General features: G+C 41.7%; 1 long non-coding RNA gene across 2 annotated transcripts; it reads left to right on the forward strand.

Annotated features, from left to right (window-relative positions):
• The first annotated feature begins 2 nt into the window (after nucleotides 1–2).
• LOC147013376 (uncharacterized) lies at nucleotides 3–16,562 on the forward strand. 2 transcript variants are annotated; one of them, XR_015051306.1, is made up of 3 exons: nucleotides 3–195; nucleotides 11,822–11,908; nucleotides 13,604–16,562. It is a non-coding gene; the product is annotated as an uncharacterized LOC147013376 (long non-coding RNA). The 2 variants fall into 2 exon arrangements; XR_015051307.1 differs by having other exon boundaries at nucleotides 138–195; nucleotides 11,686–11,908.
• Nucleotides 16,563–16,907: the final 345 nt, after the last annotated feature.

The raw sequence follows: 16,907 nt of genomic DNA on the forward strand, positions 1-16,907 counted from the left end.
GAAATCCTCACAGAAATTTTTTTTTTTTTTATAATTTATACCTTCGCATGGTATATTCGACGAGTGTGATCAAACAACTATATATATATATATATATCGCACGTTTTGACTCTCAATTCAATTTATTGCTTGACGACGTCGTGCGCGGACGGCTGATCTTTTTTTGAGGATCGGGCCGGCGCCTGAACTTGAAAGGTAAACGGATATTTTATTATTTAATATGTCCTCAAGGGGTCTTCAATCCAACTTGAAATCCAATAATCGAGGAGACCCTCATGCTCCTGTTTTCTTTGAGTTACCAGGATGGAGGTTTACTGACGAATTCCATTCCTCAAGCTCCAAATCCTTATTGAGGAGTATATGACACAAATTTTAGACAGGTTGTGACACACATCGTATTCGGTGATGCGACACCAATTGTTTCGTCACAATCACTTTGAGTTTTTTTTTTTTTTTCTGGGACGAGCCCCGTCAGGACTGACGTAAACAAACGGTTGAAACGTAGCTCGAACGATCGTTGCTTTCGAGGTGTTAGCGTTGCCGTCGCATTTATTCGGTGCGGGGAGGACGTACATCTCACTTTGGTGGTGTGATCTCCAATTATTTCCACTGAACTATCAAGTGTGCGTTCGATTCCGACGGGGTGTTATAAAAAATAACGCCAGCAGGGGGCGCTGCATCTCGAAGCACCCCCCGCCCTTCCAATGAGTATCACAAATACGTCGTCCCGCCTCGAGTGATGTTTGTTTGTACATTTTCCGAAGTGATGTTCATATTATGTGGCCTATTACTCTTAATGTGCCTTCATTCATGTGCATTTTGTTTTTGTGTACCGAACAGATGGATGTCTGGGCTCATGAAGGATCGAAACGACAGAGGGCAGCAGGTTCACAGGATTGCACGGCAGGTTGACTGACATGCCTGACAGAGAGGATCAGAGGAGAACAGGGAGACAAAGAAATGTTACATGAGTGAATGAGTGGCAGGAAGGAAAGGTTCGGGGTGGGGGTCAGTTCAAGAAGATGAGAGCAGGGATGGGTATGACATGCAAGCATGAGGTGACTATGGGCAGCACTGTTGAAGGATTGGAGGGACAGCAATGAGACAACATACACGGCGAGTCTCTCCTGCAGACGAGAACCAAGAGGGATCCAGGTGAACGTTCAGCTTATATTATAGGAGAGGGAAGCAGGTGTCAGGATTGTAGGAGAACATGTTCGACTCGAGGCAGGTCGTGGGAAATTAATTTCAGTTCTATGGAATTGGATCGAATGATTAAGGGCGGTTGGTCACCAACTGAAGTGTGGTGCACAGGTATCGCACGCAGTGTGCACCGGGGTATTGTCATGTTATTGTTTTCTTGCATTGGTTTTTATTTTTATCTCCATGCTTAAAAAAAAAACAAGCTCAAATGAGCTAAGATCCTCATCCTCTTAATGATGACGTCATAAAAACGAATATGACGTCATTGTGATGTATCAGGTTTGCGATAAATTATCTGTGCTAATCCCCGGCTTGATTCCCGCAAACAAAATTCAAACAGCTTGCCTCGTTTCAGAGATAATGGTATAGGCGATTTCCATTTGCGGCGATATTATGACGTCAATTTTTTTCTATGAAGAATTTCCAAATTAGGAGATGGTTACTGTCTGCGCGTGGGCTTTCTGCATATACAGTACATGGCAAGTTTCACGAAGATCCGATGAAAACTCTGGGTTGTGAAACAAAAAATGTCAAAAAATAGGAATGACGTCATAGATATTGATATGACGTCATAGTGATGTATCATATACGTGTGGTAATTCATCTCTGCTAATGCCCTGTTCGATTCCCGCAAACAGAATTCAAAAAGCTTGCCTAGTTTCGGAGATAATTTTTTAGGCGATTTCCATTAGCGGAGATATTTTGACGTCATAACTTTTTTTTCTCGGAGGAATTTTCAAAATCGGAGATGGTTACTGTCTGCGCAGGGTATTTTTACATATATACGCCAAGTTTCAGGAAGTTTCGATGAAAACTGTAGGCTGTGAAACAAAAAGTTCACAAGAAGAAGATGAAGAACAACAATGTGAGTAAGACTTCGAGATCCTCCACGAGGATCTAAAAAAAACAGGGGATATTGTCATCAGGCTACATCTGTCTGTCTGTCCGTCCGTCCATCCATCACGCGATCTCATCCTAAACGGTTGTGAAGAAATTCACCAAACTTTGTTGTTCGGATCACCATCTGGCAAGAAGGTGCGAGAGCAGCATCATGTTTGGTGCCGCCTGTATCCCTGGGTTGGAGTCAAAAGGTCAAATTCCACAAAATGTGACTACAGGCACATTTTAATGAAACTTTGTATATTCAATCAACATTGGGGGACGCATGAAATATATTACGATTTAAAAAAAAATTTATTTGACCTCCAAGTCATGCCTCAGGAGGTGGGGAACTTGGGTCACAGGGGTCAAAGCAGATTTCTCTTGAACTCAAAATTTGATATTGGGTCATTCCAGGTGGAACGTTTTCCCATCTTTCAACTTTGCTTTCGGTGGGAAGTGTGGGGACTTGCGATGGCGCGCCATCGACTTCGCTCTCGTTGTTTTTATGAACAGATGCTACACAATCCTAACCCATCCGTTCTCTTTGCGGTTCCTTAAATGCCCCACTTTCACCAATACTCCGTGGAATGTGTACCACATCCATCTCGGATGCTGTTCCGTGAACCCTTCCTTTGCTTAGGCTGATTACTTCCAATCAATCGCTGAAACACAGCGTCATAGAGTTATGGATTATTCTTAAAGGTTAAGAACCCAAGTTGACCTGTTTGTTATTCCCATCTGAGCATATCGCTCACGAGGCTGTATAATCCCAGGTTCAAATCTCCAGTAACACTGATTGCTCCATCATCTCCCAATGTCCTTGTAATTCATATAAAAGTACATTTACATATAATAATGTCCTTCTCCTGCATGTGATACATCCAAACTTTTCCATGAGCTGAGGAATATTTATAGACAAAATCAAACTGGACACACACACACACACACACACACACACACACACACACACACACACACACACACACACACACACACACACACACACACACACACACACACACACACACACACACGAGATATCCTGTCACAGACAGACAAACGGACAGACATGGGTGAAAACATAACCTCCGCCCACCTTCGGTGGCAGAAAAAGAGAGGGAGGGGAGGGTTTGGGATACACACAAACAGCAGGTTTAACTGTTGAGAGTCAAAATAGTAAGAGACCCAGAGAAATTATGGATGTGTGGAAAGAATGAGGGCAAGGGGGAGGACACAGGGGGTGAACAAGATGGATACAGCTGCAAACTCTCAATCACAGAAGTGGAAGGAAAAATTGGAAACCCGGTAAGAGATGGGCTTGTGGAATGTTTAATAATGGGGGTACAAAAGATCATGGTTTTGGATGGGGGATGATCTGAGATGGTGGCGACTTTGAGGGAAGAGTAAGATTGAAGTGAATGTGGAAGTTAGTTCCGCAGGCAGGACAAAAGGAATGAATGAGCGGATGTGAGAAGTGATGTCGGATTTTGGGAGTATCAAAAGAAGGGATTGATGGTGCACCGTGAGCAGGCCTGCAAACACATGATGGGGACAGAGCATGGAAAGGGCAAAGAGTGAAAGACCAGAAAGGAGGCGGTAGAAGACAGAGAGACCACCGATCTGTCTGCAATGGCGAAGCGATAGACCCATTGACTCAGCATCATAGCGGGACATTTCAATCATCTTGAAAGCTTTGGTTTTCATGGCATCAAGCTGAGAAAGGTGTGAGGTAGGGGCACCATCCCAAAGTGAAGAGTAGTACTCCCTCAAGCTGCGGATGAAGTCCTTGTGGGTTGATAGGAGCTCAGGTGTGCCAAGGAAGGACTTTGGATGAGGGGAGGATGCCCAATCGGCAGCTGGGTTTGAGGCCAACTTTGAAAGGTGGTTTTCCCAATAAAAATCGTGGTTAATAGTGAGACCCAGGAATTTGAATGACTAAATTTACTCAAGAGGATTGTTAAGAAGTAGATGGGAGAGTTTGTCAGATGATCCTTTCAGAGAGAGACAATGGGAATGTTAGATTTATCAGGATTGAAAGACACATTCCAAGTGTTTCACCAGCTTGTGATTTTTTTTCAAGGTCTTAAGAGAGTGAAGAGGCTGCAGCCTCACTGTCTGAAGGATGAGGGATGTCACGACAGAAGGTGGAGTCATCAGTGAGTAGATAAAGAGGATTTTCCAGAGAGTCAGAGAGATCATTGATGAAGATCAGGAATAGGACTCGGCCCAGAACAATGCCTTGGGGCACTCCAGCCTTGACATGGAGAGAGGACATGAAAGGATTCCATTGAGGGCCACACGTTGGCTGCAAGAGTAGAGGAAGTCAGTAAGCCACGTGTGGAGTAATTGGGGCCATTAACAAAATAATATCAGTTGTGCCTGGTGATTGTCAGATGCTGTAGAGCCAATCAAGTACGCACACTCACCTGTAAGCTGTCTAGCCTGGGTTCGAATCTGGACCCCACTACAAACTGTCATCCTGGTGTTTCACAGGTAAGGTGATTCATCAATGTGTGTGCGTCCCTTGGATGGACGTTAAACTGGGCGACCCATCTGTCAGCATTAGTTGGTGGACGTTAAAGATCTCATGGTGTTCTTCTTGAAGAGTGGGCGAGCTATCACCAGCACCAGAAACAAATTCCAAATTCCTTCCCCTACTACTGTTGGGGGGTGTGGGGGGGTGGTGGTGGCAAAACTGCCAAGTATAACCCTAATCCCAGAAATGCTTCGGCAGAACCACGCTCTCTAACAGGGTTATGGGTGCATCAAAATCAGAATCGGTGACTCGTTGATTTAATCCATGAATCCTGTCTTCATCATCTCTTGTTTCGCCTTCGTGTCTTGTTCATCCAAACTCCACTTTACAGACGTGTATTACTCAACATTATATTTTGTGATCCAAGTCGTTTAATCCCACCTGAGTCAATGCTCCCTTTGTGTTCATTCATTCGTTACTCCTTCAATTTACTCTTGCTATCTCCAGTGGGGCTGTAAAAAATATTTCATGTTTGTCTCCTCTTGCTATATGTAGATATGTACATTGTACACTGTTGTAAGAGCTGATCGATAAGTCCGTGGCTGGGCATGTACAAATCAATCAATGACCAAACCATGGAAAAACAATCTCAATGATTTTGGAACAATTTTAAAGAACTGTCACTTGATCTTCATTGGAACAATTTGAAGCCTTCTACCGAGCAATTTAATTTTTCGGTTTCAACATGAGACCATGGAATTAATGATCACCTATAGATCGGGCAACGATCATTGAGATAGTTCCCATGATTTTGACATGTTTTTAAACCAATACTGTGTTTGTGGTCTCGGTCTCGGTCTCGGTCTCTATCTCACTCTTGTTTTTACCCAGAAAGGCTCACCAGTGGATTCATATTTTTTTTTAAAAACCAGACTAATGTGTCCGCAAACGACCTTGATAATAAGCCCACGGTTTACCTGTATCAAATATTAAGTATTGAAGTCGGAATAAGAATTTTTAAAATAAAAAAGGCCAAAAGTATTTAAACAACATGGAGTTTTTTTATTTTTTATTTAATGAACCATATTTATCTTGGAATAAGCTTCAAACGCACAGTCATGGAGCGGGGGGCGGGGGGGGTACAAAAAAAAGCACACGGGTTAGCATTTTCTCTCCACAATTTACCAATTTTTCACTTCAGTCGTTAAACCGTTAAAGCACATCGTGGAACGGGAAAAAAAAAAAAAGACACAACCAGCCCCCCCCCGGTCCCCCCATTCTGCGTTAACGATGGAATCGGACTTGCGTGCGCCGAACATTGATGCAACCATTCCCACGTGCTGCAAGTGCAACAACGACCACTGAGAGAACGGTCCAGTGGGCGTGGCTGCATATTTAATTCAAAAGGCGTACCGAGAAGCACGGGAAAGCGCGCCTGATGGGGGTAATGAAAAGACGCGTCTCCCGGGACGCCTGAGCCTTATTGGTCAGCTTTGTCCTGGACATAATCTCCCCGCTTGGGAAAAAAAAAAAAACTTAGGCCGTTTAAAAATATATGTCGGGACAATTCCCTCTGCAACAAATGCGGTGTTATGCGAGCAGCCATTAAGCACTGAGAATATGTAATGATATCATTGGCCGGATATTAAACCTGTAAGGGCACGTGCTTGTCCCAAGTGGAACACATTTCTTTGTATTCGGCGTCGAAGCTCGCAGAGGAGCCAGGGAACACCGAACGGATCAGCAGGTAACATGACAAAAGTAGAACAGCGCTCGGTGGAGCACGTACCTCCGCCAGGCTGACGCAGTTTACGGTTTGTTGTCCCACCGATAGGCCGGATCAGAACCTGAACCAAAATCGAATCATCACTGAACCAACTCATTCACCAAGTTTGGTCATAACCCGTCCGCAACTTTTTGAGATATCATGCTATATGTATATCATTTTTGGCTCTCTCTCTCTCTCTCTCTCAATGGTGAAAAATCACTTTAAAAACTTCTAGGATCCGGATCTTCACCAAAATCAAATCAATTAGTCCTTGTCGCACACCCAACATGTCCACCAAATTTCATCCAAATCCGTCTGCAACTTTTTGAGATATCTTATTCACAAACAAACAGACTCACAGACTTGCGAAAATATAACCTCCGTCCACCTTTGATGACGGCGGTAAAGAACAGCATAAAGAGGGAGGAAGGGATGGGGTACAGACCAACAGCAGACTTGACTGTTGAGGAACAAAATAGGAGACCCAGAACAATGATGGATGTGGGAAAGAATGAGGGCAAGGGGAGGACACAGGGGGTGAACAAGATGGATACAGCCACAAACTCTCAATCACAGGAGTGGGAGGAAAAACTGGAAACGTGGAAAAAAGGTGGGCTTGTGCAGGATTTAATAATGGGAGTACAAAAGATCATGGTTTTGGATGGGGGATGATCTGAGATGGTGGTGAACAGCTGTCCTGAAGACGAGGAGGGAAGAGTGAGATTGAAGAGAATGTGGAAGTTGATTCCACAGGCAGGACAAAATGAACAAATGAGTGGATGTGAGAAGTGATGCTGAATTTTGGGAGATTTACACGAAGGGATTGCTGGTGTACCGTGTGCACCCTGCAAAAACATGATGGGGACAGAGTATGGAAAGGGCAAAGAATGAAAGACCAGAAAGGATGTGGTACAAGACAGCGAGACCACCAACCTATCTGCGATGGTGAAGTGATAGGCCCATAGACTCAGTTTCATCATGGGAGATTACAATGATCTTGAAGTCCTTGGTCTCCACGGCATCAAGCTGAGCAAGATGTGAGGCAGGGGAGCCAGCCCAGAGGGGAAAGCAGTATTCCATTAAACTGAGGATGAAGACCTTGTAGGTGGACGACTGAACCTCTTCAGGAGGATTGTTAAAGAAGTAGATGGGAGGGTTTACCAAACAGTCTCTTCAGAGAAACAAAGTGAGTCTGTGAGATTTGTCAGGATTGAAGGACATATTCCAAGTGTTTGGATCCTTTCTGCGAGTTTATCAGTTGTTCACGGGTACACGGCTCTCAATGTCTAGAGCACAGCCACTTCTGGCTGACCCGGTTCTGGGTCCCACTTGAGAACAAATCAGGCCGAAAGCAGCGCGTCTGTGCCGTCTAGCCTGGGTTTGAATCTCGGCTATCGCTGGCACCTTGAACAGATTCTAAATTCATGCCCTCACCTACAGGGGGCATTGCATTAGTGGCACAGCAGAACCTCCAGTCAATTACGCTAATGACAGCCTTGTGCTGCATACGAAAGAAGAACACCCGAAAGCAAGGCGGTTATTCCATTCAGGAGCATGCAATCGTTTGTAAACTGCCTTAAGCCGACTTTCCTATTGTCTGCTCTCACTTGTAAACGTTAATGATCTTTACTGTTATCGGTTATTACTGTACCCAGCACACATCACACCATGATGTAGCTGAATCTGGAGCTGACCACATTGTAAAGCACTATATGGTGTGTGCTGGGCTAAAAGGTAGGCCATTTGGCCTTGTACCTCGTCAGAATTCCTGTACGGGTCGAATGGTCAAATGTGGTTTGTTGGTTATTTTTCATATGGCTGAATTTTGGACCTTTTCTATAGCCTAAACCACCACAGTGGTCCCACGAGGCTCTATGGACAAATTGAGACCCAAATGGGCCAAGTCAACCATGTTTGCGACGCACGTTTGTCTTTATTATTTTTCTTTTGATTCTATCCAACTTCAAAATGATGGAACCGTTTCTACAAAGAAAATTGTTAAATAGCCATCCAGAAATCCAGAAAAATAATGCATTCGTCAAGTGGCTTTAAAATTCACTCGCTCGCCATCCCTGGTACGTGTCTTATTAAAAAAGGGACAAACATTTGAAAATGAGTTGAAAGGCCGAAGATGTTCTTATCTAGATATTGCTTCTGGGATGTGCTGATAAAGTATGATTATTGGGTTCCAGCACGTAAGGGATGAAACTCCTTGGGACCAGTTTTATTCCTGAGCAATGCAATAAGGCTGTGGCAGCGGTAGGTGAGCCCAGAAACTCCCTGATGGGTGGACAGGAAATCCCCTTACGCCTTTAGGTTTTCCATCTTGTGAGGTGAGGGGTCGATGTGACCATCACTGTTTTCCCGAAAGAGGATGACGTCTCATCACGTGATCCTGTTACATCACGTTCTTATTTACAGGTGTAGTTATCTCATGCGTTACATTTGCATTAGTCAATTGTCACGTTTGTCCTGTATAGTAGTGCTGTTTTCACACAGTTTCCTTGAAGTTCCTTCGCGCATCATCTGCATTATAATGTAATAATGTTGAATTATAATTCATATATTATTATAGGTATGGAGGTTGAGTGAGGTTGAGAGAGACTCCAGGATGCAGAGTGCCAAGGAAGTTGCAAATCATTATTGAAATGATTCATAATTCAATGTCTTTTAAGTAAATTAATGAATAGTTCAATTAGCAACTAGAATGGCACTCAGTGGAGCACATACCTCCGCCACGTAATATCTGATCCACAAGAACATATCATGCTATCTAATACTATATGCTTTTTGGCCTTATCTCTAAATGGTGAAGAATCACTTTGAAAATTAAATAATTATCGTATCCAGATCCGGATCCAGATCTTCACCAAAATGGAATCAATTCGTCCTTGCGACACATCCAACGTGTCCACCAAGTTTCGTCCGAGTCCGTCCACGTTTTGAGATATCATGCTATATTTCGTTTTTAGCCCTATCTCTCAGTGGTGAAGAATCACTTTCAAAATTCTTGTAGTCGGATCCGGATCTTCACCAAAATCTAATCATTTCGTCCTTGTTACACACCGAACCTGCCCACAAAATTTCATCCGGATCCGTCCACAACTTTTTGAGATATAATGTACACAAACAGACAAACCGACAGACAGAAAGGGGTGAAAACATAACCTTCTTCACCTTTGGTGGTGGAGGTAATAAACTATCACAACTGGACTGCATTTGTTAAGGGTGAAGGATTTTTTTGCCAAACTCATCTGAATCTTTATTTCAAGAGTACACTTCATGAAACTTGAAGAGTGAACTTCAAAAACACAACTCAAGAGAAATGTGTTAATTGGTAAACTTGCTACATACAAGCAAAAATGTCATAGTAGAATACACAAATCGAAATATTTGGCCTAACTTAGAAGTACTGTTCAAAAATCAAGTAAGGATGATTGTTAAGTTAAAATTGTTGTAAAAACGGCCTTTGAGGAAATGTGAAATCAACGATTTAAGGAAAAATCAAACATTTTAGTTAACATCGGTCGCTGGCGCTTTGTGCCAGGCCGAAGGGCTCGGATGCAAACGAAAGATTCAGAAAAGCAAAGCAACACAAACGAGTTCAATAAATCCCACGAGTGCTAGTTTAAATTACATCTCAAAAGGTGAACGAGTCGAGTTGAGGTTCCAAAAAATGTTTTTCAAAACGCCAGTAGGAGGCACATAGGGTCAACATAGTGTGAAGAGCAGCAAGGAGCCATATCAAATTATCCGAGGAGTGCTAGGCCTCCGGGCTGCAGCTCAATTATTCAGGTGGGTGAGGTTGAGAGAGAGGAGAGAGGAGAGAGGAGAGAGGAGAGAGGAGAGAGGAGAGAGGAGAGAGGAGAGAGGAGAGAGGAGAGAGAGAGATGTAAATAATTCCTTCAACTTAATGTCTGCCTGATTCGATGCCCATCCAGATCATCATCGATATTTTGACATTTCAATCCAATGTAGAAACTCTCCAAACGGTGGGTCCACAACATTAGTTGTGTCTGAAGGTCATCGAATCAGGCAAGGGGAGTGGGAGGGAGGGCATCTGAGGGTGGGAGGGAGAGGAGGAGGGGAGAGAGAGAGAGAGAGAGAGAGAGAGAGAGAGAGAGAGAGAGAGAGAGAGAGAGAGAGAGAGAGAGAGAGAGAGAGAGAGAGAGAGAGAGAGAGAGAGAGAGAGAGAGAGAGAGAGAGAGAGAGAGAGAGAGAGAGAGAGAGAGAGAGAGAGAGAGAGAGAGAGAGAGAGAGAGAGAGAGAGAGAGAGAGAGAGAGAGAGAGAGAGAGAGAGAGAGAGAGAGAGAGAGAGAGAGAGAGAGAGAGAGAGAGAGAGAGAGAGAGAGAGAGAGAGAGAGAGAGAGAGAGAGAGAGAGAGAGAGAGAGAGAGAGAGAGAGAGAGAGAGAGAGAGAGAGAGAGAGAGAGAGAGAGAGAGAGAGAGAGAGAGAGAGAGAGAGAGAGAGAGAGAGAGAGAGAGAGAGAGAGAGAGAGAGAGAGAGAGAGAGAGAGAGAGAGAGAGAGAGAGAGAGAGAGAGAGAGAGAGAGAGAGAGAGAGAGAGAGAGAGAGAGAGAGAGAGAGAGAGAGAGAGAGAGAGAGAGAGAGAGAGAGAGAGAGAGAGAGAGAGAGAGAGAGAGAGAGAGAGAGAGAGAGAGAGAGAGAGAGAGAGAGAGAGAGAGAGAGAGAGAGAGAGAGAGAGAGAGAGAGAGAGAGAGAGAGAGAGAGAGAGAGAGAGAGAGAGAGAGAGAGAGAGAGAGAGAGAGAGAGAGAGAGAGAGAGAGAGAGAGAGAGAGAGAGAGAGAGAGAGAGAGAGAGAGAGAGAGAGAGAGAGAGAGAGAGAGAGAGAGAGAGAGAGAGAGAGAGAGAGAGAGAGAGAGAGAGGATCCAGGATGCACAGAGTTCCAAGGAAGTTGCAAATCAGATTTCCAGGCCTCGGCACATCCATCATCGCAGACGCAGCATCCACTGCCTCGGCCTTTCTACCCCCTACCTCTCATTCCCAATGAAGCAGCAATCATTGCTCCTGCCCGCCCACCAGCCACACACCCTAGCATAGCCGGCGGCCAGAGGCGGGAACTATGGCAACCATGGTCGATGAGACAACCGCATTATCAGGTCTCGGTGTGATGGCTACATGTGTGTGCATTCTTCCCCCTTTAATTTCTTGCCTTCTCTCCCCTTTACTCTTTCCATCGCTAACTCCAAAAGGGGCTCAATTAACATAATCACCAAGAACGGTTGTCATTTTAAGCTTTTTGCAGGGAAGAAAGTTCATAATACAACAGCCAACCAAGAGGATGCCTTCTTTCATACGTAACTGTCTGTGTTTTCTGTCTACCTCTGTTTGTTAGGCTTTGTTGATCACATGTGAAATCAAGTTCCCTCGTGGATCGCATCCTGTGAGTCTGGCTCGCGGAACACAACCCACTCATCTCTTTCTTTTCTGCCATGCTAACCTCAGGCCTGTTCCACCTGCCCTCCCCACAGGATGCTTTCATAAGCTTACCCTGCTCCCTAAACATCCATCTTTCTGGGCAGCTCACAAAAACACAGTTCCAGCTTGTAGTGAGACAAGTGAGCAGCAAGAAAAGGGAAAGGATGCTTAAAGTGAAAATATGGCCGTTATTTATTTTCTTCCTTTTTGTGTATAGTTTCCATTGCTTTGCACTTTTATTACAGCTTGTCCTGCTTTACACGAAATACGTGTTTATGACATCTAAACTTTAGTTTTGAAATTGATCTCTGTGGAGATATGCAAGGAAATATTAATATGCACTAAATCAATCAAAAAAAATTATGCAATAAATGAATCAATAAATCAAAAGTATTGATTATGAAACAAATTAATCACCAGAAATATTAATGTGTGTACGCAAAAATAAGTCACCGGAAATATTAATACTCAATAAACAAATCAAATTATTCATTTGAAATAAATCACCGGAAGTATTAATACTATGTGATAAATCAATCCAATATTAAGTCGTAATAAATCAATCAATAATGTAGAATATTAATTTCCCATAAATAAATATAAGTATTATAGTGTGATAAATTTATATAAATATTAACATCTCATAAATTAATCAATTGCATATTAATATTTCTATTAATTTGCATTTAATATATATTAATTTGCAATTGCAATAAAATAAAATGTTATGCAATAAATAAATCACTGAAATATTTATATTCAATAAATAAATCAAAGTATCAATGTAAAATAGATCATCGAATGTATTAATATGTAATGAATTGATCCAAATATTAAAAGGTAATAAATCAAACAAATAAAGTAAAATATTAATTTACCATAAATACATCACCAGAAATAGTAATATTCAATAAATAAATCAAAATATTAATGTGAAATAAATCACAGAAAGTATCTCTGTGATATGTTAGTGATAAATCAGTGTTAGTGTTAGTAAATATATGATAAATCAATCCAAATATTAACATCTAATAAATCAATCAATAAAGTAAATTCTTAATTTTCCATAAATAAATCACCAGGAATATGAATACGCAATAAATAAATAAATATTAATGGAAAATAAATCACTGGAAATATTGATACGTAATGAATAAATATATAAATAATAATGGAGATAAATCACCGGAAATAATTTGCAATAAATAAATTAAAATATTAATGGAAAATAAATCACGAGAGGTATTAATATGTGATAAATCAATCCACCCTGTGTTCCCTGCCCCATCCCTCTCCCTTTCACAGATCTCCTCATGTCTCTGTTCCACACTGTTTTGTCCTTTCCTCTCCCACCCCTCTTGTCTCCTGCTCCCCTTGTTGTACGCTCTGTGTGTTAGCTCTCATACGAGCCTCAACAATGTATACAAAAAAAATCTAATAAATGAATCAATAAAGTAAAATGTTAATAGGCAATAAATAAATCACCGAAATATTAATATGCAAGAAATAAATCAAAATATTAATGTGAAATAAATCACCAAAAATATTAATATGTGATAAATCAATCCAAATATCAACATCTAATAAAGCAATCAATAAAGTAAAATATTAATATAAAATAAATACATCACCAGAAATATTAATATGCAATAAATAAACCACCAATATATTATAAATAAATCACTGACAAGAGAACATAGGGACTATGCAGAGGACCCCCTGATTATAATCTGATGTTGTTTTTCTTTGCGACATAGTTGGTTTGTGATTTAATAATTCACTTCACTGTCTGTCATATAAAATGCCATCCACATTTCTTCCTGTTCTCAATACAGTATTCGAAGAAAAAAAAGAATATGAAGATGAGAAGAAGATGAAGAAACAAGACATTTACACAAATAACGGAGAGGAGAGATCCAAGTGAATCATAATTGGTACTTTTTCTCTGAGTTTGTAAGTTTCCCCTTTAAAACCAGTTAGTGTACAAGTTGTTCCATTCAAAGTCCACCACAACGAGGTTGTGTGTTTGTGTGTTTCTGTGTGTTTCACTGTGTGTTTCAGGTTCTCCGTTTGTTAAACCTCTGAAGGCTTTTCACAATTTCCATGGACAGCCAGTGACTTATCAAGCCCTTGTTACCCTCCCGAAGGAAAGGGCATTGCATTTGGGTCCGTTTGTTTGCTTGTTTGTCTGTTTGTTTGTTTGGCTGCATAGCACTTTTGTGTTTTTCTCCGCAACCGCTTGTCGGACTGAGACGAAATTTTCACCATTGGTGCGACTACTCAGATAGAATGTTTTGAGGATAATTATGATGTCATAGTTCACGTGGTGTGGCAGCCATGTTGGAAAAACAGAAAAAAATTGGACCTCTGCATCTCTGAAACCATACCAAGGAAAAAATTGAAACTTGACACATAGCAAGGACTCCTCATGGGGAATGAGTGTGATTTTTATGACGTCAAAGGTGCCTTCATAATGACGGCATAATTGCATATGTAGAACGTCACATCCGATCAGTAAGAGCATTTTTGAGGGTCATCTAGGGATATAATGGTACACAAAAATGTTTTTGATGATGTCATCGGTCACGCATTTCGGCAGCCATGTTGTTTTAAAAAAAAGAAACCTTCAAAAATCTTCTCTAAAATGGCTGAACAGATTGAGGTGAAACTTTACACATCTGACCACCTATCCATGAGGAGCAAAAGGGTCACATATATGATGCCATAGGTCACATGGTTTGGCAGCCATATTGGATTTACCCTGAAACGTATAAAAAAAAAATACACCACTAAAAAGAAGTCCTGGCTTGGGTCTGCAATCTCTGATTGCTCTTTTTCTTGTTGATTTTGGTAAAGGCTGAAGTGATGACGTGTGTGCATATGTTATCCTGTATTCCTCTTTCCTATTTTATATGATGTGTTAAATGGCAATTTGTACATATGAGGAGCGTTCAAAAAGTTATTGGAATGAGATACTCCCAAATAAGCCAACAATGTAGCACAGGCGTGTTGGGTTAAATGGCCTGTGGTTCATTTTTTTCAGCGTGAAATTATGCATATATATGTTGGAAAAAAAATAAACCGTTGGCCTTTTCTTGTACTATTACAAATGTCTCGTTCTTATAAATTTTTGAACACTCCCAAGTGTATTTCACCGTCTTCAGAATGCTGAATTATTGATCTTATCAATGTAAATAACTCGGTTGTTTTTTTTTACCCCACGCACATGAAGCGAAAAGCGGGGTTAAGCAATTGGTTCACTCTGTCTGTCTGTCTACAAACGTCAGTTTATGATCGAGGAACAACTTAATTCCAATTCAATATTACATTGAACACGAATCGGAACATAAATCAAAAAACGAACTTGCAGTTTCACAGTACTTTGGCTCTGAGTTTGTCCTGATCGCACATGCGTAAACACAGTGAGATAATTTTTTTTAGTCTGTCTGCCTGTCTGGACACAAACTGGCTGGACTGTCTGGACATAAAGGACACAAACAGGCACGAAGAACTAATGCAATGTGTTAAATAAGGTGGTGTAAAAGACGCCATATCAACTGCATTAAACCTCTGAAATTTTTTTTAGACTAACTTTAAAAGTTTTATTTTATTTCAATTGAATGATATACTTGAACACTGTTCAGAACACAAATCGTCTTTTTGACACTTTCCAAATCCTCTCTTTTAGCAATACTTGAACAAAATATTACGGCGTTTTACATCATCTCGACCCATCAAATTTGCTGCACGCAGACCCCGCTCATGTCCTTTTTTTTCTCAAGACTGCGTGGGGTAAGGTGTTCTATTAACTCTCTAATTTGTTCCCGTAATGGTCATATTTTGTACCTGCCCTGTGACGTTGAACACCACACACTCTGACTCGCAAATAACTTGCAAACACTTTCTCAGATGCAGATTCAGGATCTTAAAATTGTGCAATTTTATTTATTTATTTTGACGGAAGGCAGCATAATGACCACAATTATCACGGACCCAAGGAGCCTTTGAGCTCTAAGTATATAAGACGAGGATGTAGGGAGTTTGACTAATTGTACCTGAGAGATGCTGGTGTCACACACCACCATCAAGGGTGTGTGCACCTGATTGGCTCTGATGGAGAGCTGTAGTGTAAAACTGCACGAGACTTGCTAACAGGAAAATGCGATTGTGGATGTTGCGTGCCGATGAATATGAAAATAAGGGAAAAGTGGCTGATGATTGATGCTAGTTTTCATAATTTTATCACCAAAAAACGCCCATTCATCATGTGGCTCTTTAGGCGATTTCTAGTGCGAAACATCACTAAATAGCTGCGACAAGCCTGGCGCAAAAAAAAAGAAAGAAAGATCAGCTTGCTGCTTAACAAGCTTGTCTGGAGAACAAGATTTCACCTTCCGCCCTTGTCATTGATCAGAGCATTGAGTATTAAGCAGACTACTACTACCTCTACTACAACCACTACTACGACTACTACTGCCCCAATGATTCCCATGTTGTGGGGTCAGCCGGGGAAAGTTTTTGGTGCAAGTCTTTCACGAACCAGCTGTTCAAGCCTGACGTTCGACTGAAGGTAATTTGGGAAGGAATTTGTAATTTGTTGTGAGTATCATCAATAACTCGCATACTCTTGCCAAAAGTCACCGTGGTATATTCAACTTCCATCAACAACCAGTGCTGGCAGACAAATCCTCCGCAGATTAATGTCTTCCAGGTGGACGCATCAGCCTGCATGCGAAAGACCCATTGCATAGTTGGATCAAGATTCGAACCCAGACTGAACAGCTCAAAGGCAAGTGCTCATACCTATAATCATTTCTGCAGGTCCGAAATGTTGAGCCGACTGTACAGTACATTGCTTTGTGGGTCTTGATCTGCATTGCTGACTTGCAAATACCCCACCCCCAACTCCACCCTAACCCCACCTCCTCCTCCCCCCCCCCCCTTATAAACGTTTTCTTCACTCGATTGCTTCAAATCCGACGAGATGCTTGAGCCAAGGCATGCTGGGTATATAAGTACTAGGCCTGGAAGCCACAACGCTGGGCATAATCAGTCAGGGATACATAATGAGTTGTAAAGAACGTTAGTTAACTGCAATAACAATGTGCACATAAAGTGATGGAGATTTCACCCCCCTTG

The sequence above is a fragment of the Eptatretus burgeri genome, chromosome 14, assembly GCF_056783735.1.
Source record: "Eptatretus burgeri isolate ZD-2024b chromosome 14, Ebu_testis_v1, whole genome shotgun sequence".
NCBI lineage: Eukaryota > Metazoa > Chordata > Myxini > Myxiniformes > Myxinidae > Eptatretus > Eptatretus burgeri.